Source organism: Mytilus californianus, unplaced genomic scaffold (assembly GCF_021869535.1).
Source record: "Mytilus californianus isolate M0D057914Y unplaced genomic scaffold, xbMytCali1.0.p SCAF_9, whole genome shotgun sequence".
NCBI lineage: Eukaryota > Metazoa > Mollusca > Bivalvia > Mytilida > Mytilidae > Mytilus > Mytilus californianus.
In genome coordinates, this window is record NW_026262745.1 from 88139489 (window position 1) to 88155104 (window position 15616).

General features: G+C 33.5%; 1 long non-coding RNA gene across 1 annotated transcript; it reads left to right on the forward strand.

Annotated features, from left to right (window-relative positions):
• The first annotated feature begins 6468 nt into the window (after positions 1 to 6468).
• On the forward strand, positions 6469 to 15270 carry LOC127716328 (uncharacterized). The gene is made up of 5 exons (XR_007988869.1): positions 6469 to 6560; positions 7449 to 7754; positions 9594 to 9720; positions 10826 to 10955; positions 14654 to 15270. It is a non-coding gene; the product is annotated as an uncharacterized LOC127716328 (long non-coding RNA).
• The last annotated feature ends 346 nt before the right edge of the window (positions 15271 to 15616 follow it).

Below are 15616 nucleotides of genomic sequence, written 5' to 3' on the forward strand. Positions count from 1 at the left end.
GATCGCTAATTTCCAGTGGCAGTCCAAATCCACGCCTCCTTTCCTGGTAGGCCTACCTTGCACAGAATCTTCCTATTGTATTTATTGCTAATTTGTTCTCTCCCTGAGCATGCATGAGGTATTTTCCACTGTACATAAAGCAAACAACAATCGATCAATCATATACATGTATCATTATACCAATACATGTATATATACAACACAACAAAATTAAGGACCATTTTACGTTGGGGAAGGGTTTAATATGGTTTTTTTTCCATTTTGAAAATTTATTATGAAACCATGCAAGCATCAAATTATTTGGGTTTTTTTCATACAAAGTGAGAATTTTTTTAAAGAACTAAACATTTTGAAAATTTAATGACAAATACTCTGAGTATGAAACAGAATTTTTTTTCCCTTCTCCCCTATCAAAATATTTTTTTCTTCGATGTTGGGAATCAGATTATTTTTTCATTACAAAAAAAAAAGGAGAAAAAAGCCATGGGTCAGAAAGAAATAGTAACTTTTATATGCATGATCCACAAAGTACTAATATAAAAATAAGGAATTGCGGTATGATTGCCTTTTCTCCTTCAAAGATTTTTATAGAGGTTAAAAAGAGGGGGGTACACTTACTATGTATGGGTTGTAGGGAAACAACTGATGAGTACCATCGAATATAATAACATTTTTACCAGTGTAAAAGGGACAAAACTCCCAAGGCCAAACAGACGCTAAATCTGTTTATTGCACTTTTGGTATCATATATATGATTACCAAAAATTTTCTCAAATATTCTGATGTATTAAAGTATTGCTTTTTAGCTCACCTGGCCCGAAGGGCCAAGTGAGCTTTTCTCATCACTTGGCGTCCGTCGTCCGTCGTCGTCGTTAACTTTTTACATTTTGAACTTCTTCTAGAGAACCACTGAATGGAATGAACCAAACATTGCATGAATGTTCCTTATGAGGTGCTGACCAAGTGTTGTTACTTTGTAGCCGATCCATCATCCAAGATGGCCGCCAGCGGGGGACTTAGTTTAACAAAGGACCCTATGGGAAATACATACAAATGTCTTCTTTTAGAGAACCACTGAATGGAATGAAACAAAACATGGCATGAATGTTCCTTATGAGGTGCTGACCAAGTGTTGTTACTTTGCAGTCGGTCCATCATCCAAGATGGCTGCCAGCGGGTGACTTAGTTTAACATAGGACCCTAAGGGAAATACATTCAAATGTCTTCTTTTAGAGAACCAGCGAATGGAATGAAACCAAACATGGCATGAATGTTCCTTATGAGGTGCTGACCAAGTGTTGTTACTTTGCAGTCGATCCATTATCCAAGATGGCCGCCAGCGGGTGACTTAGTTTAACATAGGACCCTATGGGAAATACATACAAATGTCTTCTTTTAGAAAACCAGTGAATGGAATAAAACCAAACATGGCATGAATGTTCCTTATGAGGTTGACCAAGTGTTGTTACTTTGTAGCCGATCCATCATCCAAGATGGCTGCCAGCGGGGGACTTAGTTTAACATAGGACCCTATGGGAAATACATACAAATGTCTTCTTTTAGAGAACCATTGAATGGAATGGAACCAAACATGGCATGAATGTTCCTTATGAGGTGCTTACCAAGTGTTGTTACTTTGCAGTCGGTCCATCATCCAAGATGGCCGCCAGGGGGGGACTTAGTTTAACATAGGACCCTAAGGGAATTACATACAAATGTCTTCTTTTAGAGAACCACTGAATGGAATGGAACCAAACATGGCATGAATGTTCCTTATGAGGTGTTGACCAAGTGTTGTTACTTTGCAGTTGGTCCATCATCCAAGATGGCTGCCAGCGGGGGACTTAGTTTAAGATAGGACCCTATGGGAAATACATACAAATGTCTTCTTTTAGAGAGCCAGTGTATGGAATGGAACCAAACATGGCATGCATGTTCCTTATGAGGTGCTGACCAAGTGTTGTTACTTGACAGTGGGTCCATCATCCAAGATGGCCGCCAGGGGGGGGGGGGCTTAGTTTAACATCGGACCCTTTGGGAATTACATACAAATGTCTTCTTTTAGAGAACCACTGAATGGAATGAAACCAAACATGGCATGAATGGTCCTTATGAGGTGCTGACCAAGTGTTGTCACATTGCAGCGGATCCATCATCCAAGATGGCCACCAGGGGGGACTTAGTTTAACATAGGACCCTATGGGAAATACATACAAATGTCTTCTTTTAGAGTACCACTGAATGGAATGAAACCAAACATGGCATGAATGTTCCTTATGAGGTGCTGACCAAGTGTTGCTTCTTTGTTGCCGATTTACTGTTCAAGATGGCCACCAGGATATTTTATTAAATAACGGAGACCAATATTAAACCAAATTTGGCCTCAATCATTATTTGGGTATCTGTTATGATTTTTATCTATCTTTACATGATTTCTGAAACCAAAGTAGAGTCAGGTGAGCGACACAGGCTCTTGAGAGCCTCTAGTTATATCTTGCATTAAAATAAAATTTAAAATGATTTGATCAGCTTTTATTTTTACTTAAATCCTTTAAATTTAAGTTTGGCCTTAGGAGTCCAGGCATGATGAAAACAAATACCAAATGCAGAGCCAACTAATGCGTTCCATGACAAATGATTACATTTTTAACAATGTAAATTAGATGAAACTCACAAGGCTAAACAGATGCTGAATTTATTCATTGCATTTTTATTATCATTATCAAACTTTTTCACTGAAATTCTGAAGTATTGACCCTTTTTATCTTGCATTAAATTCATATTTCAAAGTTTCGATCAAATTTTATTTTTATTTAAATCTTTTAAATTTCAGTTTGGTCTTGGGAGTCTAGGCATGACAAAATCAAATATGCAACATATTTGTAGAACCACATCAGTCATAGTAATTTTCAAGTGTTTCTCCTGAGAGTTGTCCTTCATTGTTAATGTTTTGTGACTTCCTGATGTGTCTGCAGTATTACTATTTCAATGTGAAACAGTGTCCACATTCGCCCACCAGACAACACAACAGAATTTTAGAGTGCAAATGCGCCTGCTGGCACCCACAAGAATCCACCCCTGCACAAGTCATTATCAAAATTCGCCATCAGACAACACAAGTCTGTGTCCACATTTGTAACATATAAGAAGAAATATTTTTGAAACAAGATGTTAAAAGGCCACACCAAATTAATTTCTAGTTCTTCGGACCCCTACTGTAGAATAAGAGGAGTGAACATGAATAATTTTATTTTACTCGCATGACATAATTATTGTTGTTTTGTAGACAGTGACACAGAAGATGACTACATTGATGTTAGAAAAGCAAAGCACAAAATAGGTGAGAACAAAGAATTAATTAAAATATGTTAAAGGCATGAAACTTGGACAGAAGCTTAACAGTATTCAGAGGAAAATTTGAAAAGTATTTATTCTCATTTTCCGTGTTTTATTGATAAATGGACATATTTTTTCTGCATCTAACATTGATATACAGTCTAAGATTAAAGTTTTTCAAACACCAATAACCATTATAAGATTTTACGAAACTTTGACAGATGCTTCTTATGATCAAAAGACAGTATCAAGAACAATATTTTGAAATTATTTTTTTCATTTTCCCTAATAAACATGATAAACTGAATAATAGAAATTTACAAATGGACTTAAAGTCTTGGGTTAAATTTTTATGACATCAATAACTTTGTTTATCCTTCATGGAATGTTACGAAACTTAGACAAGTATCTCCATGATTAAGAAATAGCATCTGAAAAAAAACATTAGATTTACAAAAGAAAATTCAGATATAACTGATAAATGGACAAGTTCGGTTGTTGGCAACCTCACACTTTAACATCAACAGCAGCAATAGCAGGCGAGACACATGATTACGCCAAACCCATTAAAAATTTATATTTATCCAACATATACACTTATGTTGAAAAAGACTTATCTGACTTTACGTCAATACTATCTACTGTTCACTAATGTTGAAATTAGAGTTATCTGAGTAAATTTATAATTTTTCAAGTTTTCTTTTTTCTCAAAAAAGGAAAGTTTATTATATTGTCACTGAATAAAAGATTTGGCTTATGTATCAATGAGACTTCGAATCATGTCTTTCCATTTAAGACCAGGCGATATTTAAAAAAAGTCTGTTCCCCAAACCTTGGTCATGGTTTTTAGATAGAATAGACTGGCAAGTATTTTTTTAGAATTGCAAGGCTCTGATATTTCTCCAAACAACTTTATCTTTTATTCTTTTTAATTTTAGCCAGGAAACATGAAAAAACATCAAAGGTATTAAAAGACAAGGAGACTGACTTCAATGTTATAAACAGCCTTGTGAGAAAAAATGTTTAAGTACCAGTAACATTCAGACAATACAGACCTGTCAAGCTATGTTGTATAAAAAGACCCATGAGGAACAGTCAAATTTCATTGAGTGAAACATAAGGTATACTCAATATATATATATATGAATAGAATTTATTTGATTGTTTGATATGCAACAATACTTGGATTTATACAATTTCATAATGCTATATAACATGCTATAATTTGGTTGAGAAAACCATATTAAACCACCAAACCAATAACTGGCAAGTACATGTACTTTCACATACTGATATACTGAGTGTACATGCTGCCTTCTGCTTATAGCTACCTTAACTTATTAAGAAGTCTAATAGAACTTAATTTAAAGTAAGTTTTATTTAGATATTTTTTTGTTTTGTCTGCAACAAAGATAGCAGACTTCTAGTAGAAAAATAAAAAGATGTGGTATGATTGCCAATGAGACAACTCTCTACCAGAGACCACATGACGTAGAATTTAACAACTATAGGTCACCGTACGGCCTTCAACAATGAGCAAAACCCATACCGCATAGTAAGCTATAAAAGACCCCGAAATGAAAAATGTAAAACAATTCATACTAGATAACTAATGGCCTGATTTATGTACAAAACAATAAACGAAAAACAAATATGATATACAGCAACAAATGACAACCACTAAATTACAGGCTCCTGACTTGGGACAGGCACATACATAATGTGGCGGGGTTAAACATGTTTGAAGGCGCCAACCCTCCCCTAACCTGGGACAATGGTGCAACGACACAACACAAGAACAAACTATGGTGTTTATTTTCTAAAAAATAATATGTCTCATGATACATACAAATAATGTAGGGATATCCTTTATAAATTTTACTCATTTCTTTCAGATCAGATGAAAACATGTGTTCTTGAGATCTATTTACATTTTTAAGTCTCCCAAACGAAGTTTGGGAAGACTAATTGTTTTTGCTCAGTTCTTATTATTATTATTATTCTTCTTCCTCTTCCGCCGGTTTTAAATATGAACTTGTCAGCCCCCGTTCTCCAAAACCGCTTGTCCGATTAACTTAGGGTTTCACAATATGTTAGACTAACATGTCTAGTGGTGCAATCAGGGTTTTGTTTGTGCAATGGGGTTTATAAAGGGGTACTTTGAGGGGCAAAAAGAAAAGAGGGTTTTACTATAGAACCCTATGGGATTTTATTTTTTTAAATTTTCAAATGATTATAAATTGAAAACCGTTTGTGATAAACACAATCTTTTTAATTGAAAATGTTCTTAATGATAAAGCCCATTAAATGAAATACAGGGTTAGTCCCCAGGGGTCACCCCCACCCCCTGCCATTTAAGAAAGTTCTAATACCTTGTAAGTGGTCAAGATCCCCACCCCTAAACCATATATATTTTGGTTTGTCATGCTAAGATGGTTTGAATGATATACAGGGTTAGTCCCCAGGGGTCATCCCGACCCCCTGCCATTTGAGAAAGTTCTAATATCTTGTAAATGGTCGAGATCCCCACCCCTAAACCATATATATTCTGGTTTGTCATGATAAGGCACATCAAATGAAATACAGGGTTAGTCCCCAGGGGTCACCCCCACCCCCTGCCATTTAAGAAAGTTCTAATATCTTGTAAGTGGTCAAGATCCCCACCCCTAAACCATATATATTCTGGTTTGTCATGCTAAGATGGTTTGAATGATATACAGGGTTAGTCCCCAGGGGTCATCCCGACCCCTGCCATTTGAGAAAGTTCTTATATCTTGTAAATGGTTGAGATCCCCACCCCTAAACCATATATATTCCTGTTCGTCATGTAACGAACATTTGAATGACGTATAGGGTCAGTCCCCAGGGGTTCCCCCCACCCCTAAACCATATATATTCTGGTTTGTCATGCCAAGATGATTTGAATGATATACAGGGTTAGTCCCCAGGCATCACTAATGCATATAACTTTACTGGACCAAACCAATTTTCACTGGACGTTGCCCAATGTCAGGCGACCCTGGGAATTACGAATTATGGGAGCTTCGTTTGGGAGACTTCGTAACAGCATCCTGTTACAATCATTTCTTGTTCCAAGTGTTTTTTATTTTTGTACACAGGTACAATGATGCCAGTTTAGAAGACAAACATTTGACTTTTGTGCTGACTGGTAGGAGAGTATGTGAATATGCATGGAGGATTGTGTATGGCATAAAAAGAAGGAGGTATAATACCATATTAGTATGAATAAAATAGTTAATAGGCTACACATCCATAAGACAGCAACCCAACATCAAAAGTAGCGATTCAACATTCTGTTGTAGTTTGCCTGGTTAATTTTTAATATATACAACATTTGTATTTAAAAAGGAGATGTGGTATAATTGCCAATGAAACAACTATCCATGACGAGGATGCAAACAACTACATGTCACTGTAAGGCCTTTAACAAAGAAAAACCCATTTTGTATAGTAAGCTATAAAAGCTCACAGAATGTGAATCAATTCAAACAAGAAATCCAACAGCCTAATTTATGCTAAAGCAATAAACAAAAACAAAATATGACAGACAGCAATCAACAACCATTGATTTACCAGGTCCTGACTTGGGACAGGCACATAAAGAATGTGGCAGGGTTAAACATATTCGAGCTGGCTGAACCCTCCCCCTAGTATGCTCAGTCTGTGGCTCCATTTTTTAGACATAAATAACTTTTGTCAAACACTCATGTAATTTATACCAAGGGTGCCACATGTGGAGCAGGATCTGCTTACCCTTCCGGAGCACCTGAGATCACCCCCGGTTTTTGATGGGGTTCGTGTTGCTCAGTCTTTAGTTTTCTATGTTGTGTTTTGTATACTGTTGTTTGTCTTTTGGTCTTTTTGCATTTTTAAGTAAAAGTTAAGGTACAGTCTGGAGGTTTTTTTTTAACAATTTACTTGAACGGTGTTCAATTTCCACAGTTAAAACAAATTGGAAAATGTTTGTTATGACAAAAGACAAAATTTCAATAAAAGGATTGGTCAAATGGATCCCAAATAACCGAAGAAAAAAACACATGAATTAGGAGTGGTATAAGCCCTGTAATATTTTTTACATTTATAACATTCAGGTATTACTACATGAAAAAGAAATGTTTGTCTACTAACGAAGATTTAGACAGTTCTGATAAAAGATGTAGCCAACAATACAAGAGTCGCCAGTACCTTGAAGCAAAGAGTTTTGTGTCTGGTCTATGCAAGAGATATGGTGATGATCAGCCTGACATACTAGAAATACATTTTCCATCATGTCTCTCTATTCTACAAGTTTGGACGGATTATAAATCTTCCTGTGAGAATTTAGAATCCCCTATTTGTCTTACCCAAGGTTCTATGGAATGTGGAGTGAAGAGTTTCCTCATGTTAAAATTCCAAAGGTTTGTATGGAATAATATTCAGAACAAAGGTGTTGGTTTATGAACATGATGAAGGGTCAATAATGGCTCTTAAATTCATTGAAATTCATTTCAAGGTATAATCAGTAAAAATTTGATAACAAAATATGCAGATGTCTAAATCATATCTGAAAAATAGGAAATCATCAAGGTCTGACACATCTCAACAGTAATTATGCCAATGCTTTACCTAAAAACATATGCTATCAAATGTATTTTACAAAGATGTTAATGTGTATAAAATATATTTTTGGGTAAAGTCATGACAGACATCAATTTTGTCCAAAAACTATGTGTTAAATGGTCAAATATGTTAATGTCAACATGTTTATGAAAAAAAATTTCCTTTCTGCACTCAAGTATAAAATAAGTAATGTGGTATGATTGCCAATGAGACAACTATCCTATAGAGTCCAAATGACATGGATTTAAGCAACTAAAGGTCACCTTAGGCCTTCAAAAATTAGAATAATTACTATATTTCAACCTTTTTATTTATAAAAAAAAATGAACTTAATGTTGAAAGTCTTGAATAACTTAACTTTTTTTGAAATTTCATTGGCCTGATAAAGGCTATTTATATCATACCTCCTGCTTTATGGCAGATAGTTAACACTTCCGTCATATAAAAAAAATGTCCATTCATGCATAAATTAATAATTGTACATAGAATTAAATAGATGTCCTTTTTGTTGAGCCTGCGACATTTATGTCGCGAAAGCGAGACATAGCGATCCTAGATTCCTTCGTCGGCGGCGTCAATATTTAGGTTCAGTCTGTGGTTAAAGTTTTTTTAGACATCAATAACTTTGTCAAACCTTCATGGAATTTTAGGAAATTCGGACAGAAGCTTGTTTATGACCAAAATACAGTATCCAGAGCAAAATTTTGAAAATATTTTATTTTCATTTTTCCGTATTTTACTGATAAATGGACTTAGTTTTTTTTTACAGTTAACATTCAGATTTAGTCTGAGGTTAAAGTTTTTCAGTCATCAATAATTTTGTCAAACTTTCATGGAATATTAGGAAATTTGGACAGAAGCTTGTTTATGACCAAAAGACAGTATCCAGGGCAAAATTTTGAAAATATTTATTTTCATTTTTCCGTATTTTACTGATAAATGGACTTAGTTTTTTTTACAGTTAACATTCAGATTTAGTCTGAGATTAAAGTTTTTCAGTCATCAGTAACTTTGTCAAACCTTCATGGAATTTTAGGAAATTGGGACAGAAGCTTGTTTATGACCAAAATACAGTATCCAGAGCAAAATTTTGAAAATATTTATTTTCATTTTTCCGTATTTTACTGATAATGGACTTGTGTATTTTACTGATAAATAGACTTAGTTATTTTTACATTTAACAAATAGATACAGACTGGGGTTAAAGTTTGTTACACATCAATTACTTTATCAAACCTTCATAGAATTTAATGAAACTTTGGCAGAAGCTTTTTTATAATTAAGAGATAATGTCTGAAGCAAACTTTTGAAAATATATTTTTTTCATTTTCAGTATTTTTCTGATAGATGGACTTAGTTTTTTACAGTTAACATTTACAGACAGTTTGGGATTCAACTTTTTTGACATGATAAATTTGTAAACCTTCATAGATTGTTATGTAACTTGGACAGAAGCTAATCTTCAAGACCATGAAAAAAGCATCTAAAGAAAAAGTTTGATTTTTTTTTTTAAATTCTGTATTTTACTGATAAATGGACTCACTTTTTAAGTCAACATTACACTTTTACACTGACAGCAGCAATAGCAGGCGAGACACAGGGTTCTGCAGAACCTCTTACGAATTTTTTATTTGTAGTATCAGAAGCTCAGCAAATGTAACGAGTGTGTAATCTTTAAAGAGACCATCAGCGAAAAACTGACAAAGATTGATTTGGGGTGCTGAAGGACAAGAGAAGATCTAGAGCACATATGCTTCTTCAATAGTAAGAATTCTTTCCACACTTGAATATGAATTTCTTGTATTTTTCATGTTTAATGCAGATAAATCCCCATTTTTAGCTCACCTGACCCAAAGGGCAAAGTGAGCATTTCTCATCACTTGTCGTCCGTCATTTTTCATTAAAATGTTCTCCTCTGAAAGAACTGGGCCAAATTTAACCAAATTTGGCCACAATCATCATTGGGGTATTTAGTATAAAAAAGGTGGTCAATGACCATGCCTGCCAACCAAAATGGCTGACAGGGCTAAAAATAGAACATAGGGGTAAAATGCAAGTTTTGTCTATTATATTGAAAACTGCTATTAATAGAGATAAATCTGACAGGGCAGAAATGTTCAGAATGTTGTGATCTACCTTCTGTCCATTTACATCAAAACCGTCAGTTGACTCTTTATTGGAGTTATTGGTCTTAAATGGCGATATTTACCAATTTTTAGTGTTTTTGCCTATTATCTTGAAAACTATAAAAGATAGATACACTTTAAAAAGCAAAAATGATTAGCAAGACAAGATCTACAAACAAGTTAAATTTTGCTGAAATCTTTAGTAGACACTTTATATGAGTGATTGCCCTTAAATTACTGTTTTTTTTACCCTTTTTTGTGTTTTGGGCAAAAACTAAAGAAGATGGAGAGAAACTATCAACAGAAAAATGATCAGCAATACAATATCAACAAAAAAGAGATTATTGTCATAAATTCTATTTTAGTCTACAATGTTGGAGAATGTCCATTGTTGAAGATGCACATAGACCTAGGTGAGCGACACAGGCTCTTTAGTTTAGTCACCCCCATGCATAGGTATAAAGATAGTTTACGCTTCCTAACATCACTACACCTTGATGTTGGGTAATGAAACCTGGCATGATTAATCACCACTTCTAGAAGGTGTGTTGGGTATAAGGAAGTCATGGTCATAGAATTAGCGCAACTTAGTCGTGCATCCATGTGCGTATTTATTTTTTTTAAATACATTTTTTTTCTCTAACTTTAAAACCCGTTTGAGTTTTGGGGTGTATTGATAGTGGTGCATCAGTGAAATTCTGCAATTTGTGGGTATATTGTATATATTTTGATTTTTTTTTCAGTCTCTGCAGAGAAAAATATTTTAAACACATCAAGAAATCCAAAGAACATCCAAGCATGTATACATCTGTTATCAGTGACAATATGGATCAGTTCAAAACAAATCTGCCAAGATTTACGTTACATTTTAAGGTGAGTTTATTTTGGAAGTGTGTATAAAATTGCAAAGTCCATTATGTCTATACAACTAGATTTAGGTTATCTGGTCTGACCACTGGGATGATACATCACTACATACTTCTTACATAATACATTTCATGGTAGTTACTTTTATGTATATTTCTGAAAAGAACATGATATTTCACTGCAATAATCAATTTCAATATTGAAAACGGGTTGACAGTGTTAGATTAATCATATTTGTACTTTATAAAATCACTTTTACAAATATTTGGTATATCATTCGAATGGTCTCTTTTAATTTTGCTACGAATGTCAGGCAAATGTTAGAATTTGTGATAAGGTCACACATGGGAAACCTATCTCTGTGTTGACATTTTATTTAGTACTATATTTACTTGTTATTAAATGATTGATTAACTTAAGGCGAAGCAGCAATCATATGAACTAACTGGATGTGTAGCTAAAATAAACATTCTGACAGGAAAAAAACTTCTAGCAGTATTTATTTTCTTTTAGGCATTTTGTATGAGACAAATATTATACCATTCTAGAAGGGGGGGCTATATTGGTATCACCTTGTCTATCTGTTTGTACAACAAATATTTCGTTAAACTTTTCTAGAAACTACTAAACAGAATGACTTCATATTTGGTCAGCAGCTTGACAGTGATGACTTGTAATATGTGAAGTATCTGAAGATCTGTCAGATACCTACTTCCTGTTTGCTAATACTTTGAATTTTTCAATATTTGAATGAACTTAACCTTTTTTGTCACATTTTTCTCAGAAACTACTGAACACAATGACTTTTTATTTGGTCAGCTGCTCAACAGAGATGAGTTGTTAAGTGTGCACCTTTCAGATATGTCAGATAACTACTTCCTGTTTGCCAATATTTTGAATTGTGAGTGCATTCTGGTTTGAGTTATGAGCACATGTTTTTCAACAAATTTTTTTTCACATGTCACAGGTGTTTTATGTCACGGATTAAATAAGGCATACACATTTACATGGACAGATCAGTTTTCCTCTGATTGTAATATCACCTTGAATTGTTTGATGTCTGTGTTAGGCGATGTAACAAAAGTAAGTATTAATTATCAAGTTCAAAGTGAAACAATTGACTAAAGTTCACATGCAGGAGAAAAACACATTTTTATTAACTTTACAATTTATGTATCTACAAGAAAGTCAAAGTGTATGGAAGCCACTTTTAGTCCATTAATTTTAAACATCAAAGAACCATCTACAATATAAAAATTAAGAGATGTGGTATGATTGCCAATGAGACAACTATCCAAAGAGTTCACATGATAAAGTCATGAAAAATAACAGATGAGTCCAATCTAGCATATCATATTAAATTGGAAATAATAATTTGACAAGGTTGCTTTAAAACCCTTAAAGTTAGATACATCGATATCACTAACAGTTATAAACTTATATGAACTTTTCATTATTGGACTGTGTGGTGCCAAGTTTGCAACAAGTATGGAAATCAGTATGAAATTTTGGTGGCTTCATTTTCATGACTATGATAAACATCATAAGAGGATAGGCCTATAATTGCTTTTCTTTTATGAATACAATTATAGTATTGTTTTTAACCCTGCTTTGTAGGCTATTCTCAAAATCAATACTTAAAAGTCATTGACAGATGTGGTGGGTGTAATGTTGCTATATATTTCATATATAGCTAAGGATAGGTACGATTGCCAATGAAACAATAATGCATAAAGACTAACGGACAATGATGTTGACTATTGCAGGTCAAAGTATGGCCTTCTGCAGTGAGCAAAACCCATACCATATACTTAGCTAAAATGCCATGTGATGACAAAATGGAAAACAAATTCAAAAAAGAAAACCAACAGCATGCTTGTGTCAATCTCTTGCTGACCCTGATAGTTTTAAAAAACAATTCTGAAAGTCTATTTTGTTTACTTTTGCACTTGAACACTATGTAAATCTCATTTGATGGAGGATTATTTTCACATTCACATTTCTGAATTATATATATATCTAAATGCATGAACATCTATATGCATGAACATTATTAATAATATAGTCTATAAATTTCAATTGCATTTTTATTTTCTGTGGTATTTAATGGTTTTCTTTATACCAAAAATTAAGTAAAATATTATGGAAAAATAAGCAAAATTTTTGGCTGGGAAACCGGATTATAGTATGGTGATGATGGGCAGGCAGGCGGGCGGGGAAAAGTGGGTACCTAATTTGTGTAATCAACTCCACCTATAGTTTTCAACCCAGATCCCTGAAACTTCACAGGAAGATTGCACATATGTGAAAGTTGTGCACCTGCTATTATGGAATTGTTTGAGGAATTTTTTCTCATTTTTCCAGACTTGGAAACTTAGTCATTTTTCAGCAAAATTTATGAAAGAGGGTACAAGTTTTTGTGTAATCAACTCCTACAGTTTTCAACCCAGATACCCATAGACCATTCTCCATTGTTTAAGAAACAATGTGTGCAACCCAGTCATTTTAGTCTTTGATCTATTTTTTTTCGAAGAAATATGATAAATTCACTGAAAAAGTGGAGAACAAATTGCCTATCTCATGATAAGAGGTGAAATGAAACAATTTATTCATGCAGTTTCACCATAAATTAACATTGTTGAAAATACATCTTTTCTTAAAATTCAGCTGTGTTACTTTAACTTTGGCATACTTTATATGCTAGGTAATATGTCTTGTTCAGTATTAAAGGATTGGAAAACTTTTTATTGTAAAGATATCATGAATATATAATATGTATAGCTGTTTCACTTTTTTTCTTTTAGGAAAATGGTGGTTTACCTCCTACACTTTATATTCAAACTGATGACAACAAAAATAAATTTGTGATAATGTTCCTAGCAATATTGGTGAAAATGGAAATTGTAAAAAAGGTAATTATTTATTTTATTCTTTTGCATTTTTTTACTGATAGATGGACTTACCATGGTAACAAAATTTGGTATTTGAATATTATTATAGAAGTTCTTTTGCATACATGTATGATTGTTTGTTATCCTTACTTCCAGTTACTGTTAAATTAAGACATTACAGCATGCAAAACATTTTTAGTTCCAATATTCGTTTATTGCAAATTTAAACACTTTATCACTATATCATGTATATGTTTGTCATTACAAAATTTCACAAAATTTCCTATAAAATTATATCATCAAAAGAGAAAATGTTTCACATAACAAAGCAAAAGTGCTAGTCGTATGACTTTATAGTAGGTCAGATGTCACAGAATCTAAAAATCACAATTGATTCAATTGCTTAAAATGTACTGAAATTCTAAAGTTCATTTAAAAACACAGATTAAGAGTTCAACTTGATCATTTGATCAGTGACACTGCCTTGAGCAGCTTGTCAAGTTTGTAAATTGTCAGTAAAATGTATAGATGCCAAAAATTACGATTTTCAGTAATTGGAATTATTTCCCGACCATAGACCATAACGTGCTATAGTCCATATTTTGCTTGTTTTTGTTCTGTTAATTATTTGTGTTGAACAGAACAGTCCCCACTAGATATTGTGGTGATCATATTGAGACTTGATTTTCTGTTATTATCCTGCACCAAAAAAGGGTTGGCATCTATGTAATTTTATTTGAACTATATGAGAATTGGAATTGAAGCATTAGTTACTTATTTCAAATCTATATCTATTTATGTTTTTTTTGACAGATCAAGCTGACATTCCTCATGGTTGGTAGAACCGAATATGGAAAAAATTAGTGGTATCATTCTGTTGATGAGAACAGATCTACCAAAATGGGTAAAGAATGGTAAACTAAATAGAGAAGATGAACTTTGGTGGATCAACTACTTATCAGCCTTGGAGAAGAGAAGACGTCCTGCGCCAAAGACTCCCTTGCCACAAAATATGGGAAGATACAAGAAACCACAACATCCACAACCAGCTATGGAGGATTATATGTTGGCGGCAATTAACAACCACATACAGACATTTAATAGGAACACCAATGTCAGGATTGTCACACATCGACCACGGGTTTAAGACCTCAAAACTGATTTTTATTACTGAATTGTATTTTTTATATTTTGTCTGTAATGAACCTCATAGGAACATTTGATAGATAAACCATCTTCTAATGAGCACTGTGCTGCCAAATTTGTGTTGCTATTAATGAAATGACTACAGTATGTTTTGTGTCAAGTTTAATTCCCAGAAACTTGTAGCTATGTATAATATTTCACTCTCTTATTAAGTTGCTATACAGCAAAATTTCAGTCACTATCACAAAGTGTTGTTCTTGAGTGACTTTCGAAATATCTGTAGTAATAAATCATTCTACAGCTGCCCTTTTGTAAAGACAGCTCTGCAATATAGAAGTGACAATGATTTGAGTTAAAGCTGTAGTGACTTTATCAAATTTTACTTCATGAGTTTATTTTTTAAAGCAAAATGGAATATATATATCAATGAACATGTTAGTAATGTATCATTTCAAACCGTTTTATCTTGGCCAATATCTTAGAAACTAATGTTGTTGAAATGGTATGAATGTATAATTTGACACAAAGGTGAAAAGGCATTTCTAAATTTAAAATCTGAATCGATTGAATGCAAGGCCACCCTTAAAAAATTCTTTGTTACATGTTTTAGACAAGAAAACAACGTTAAAG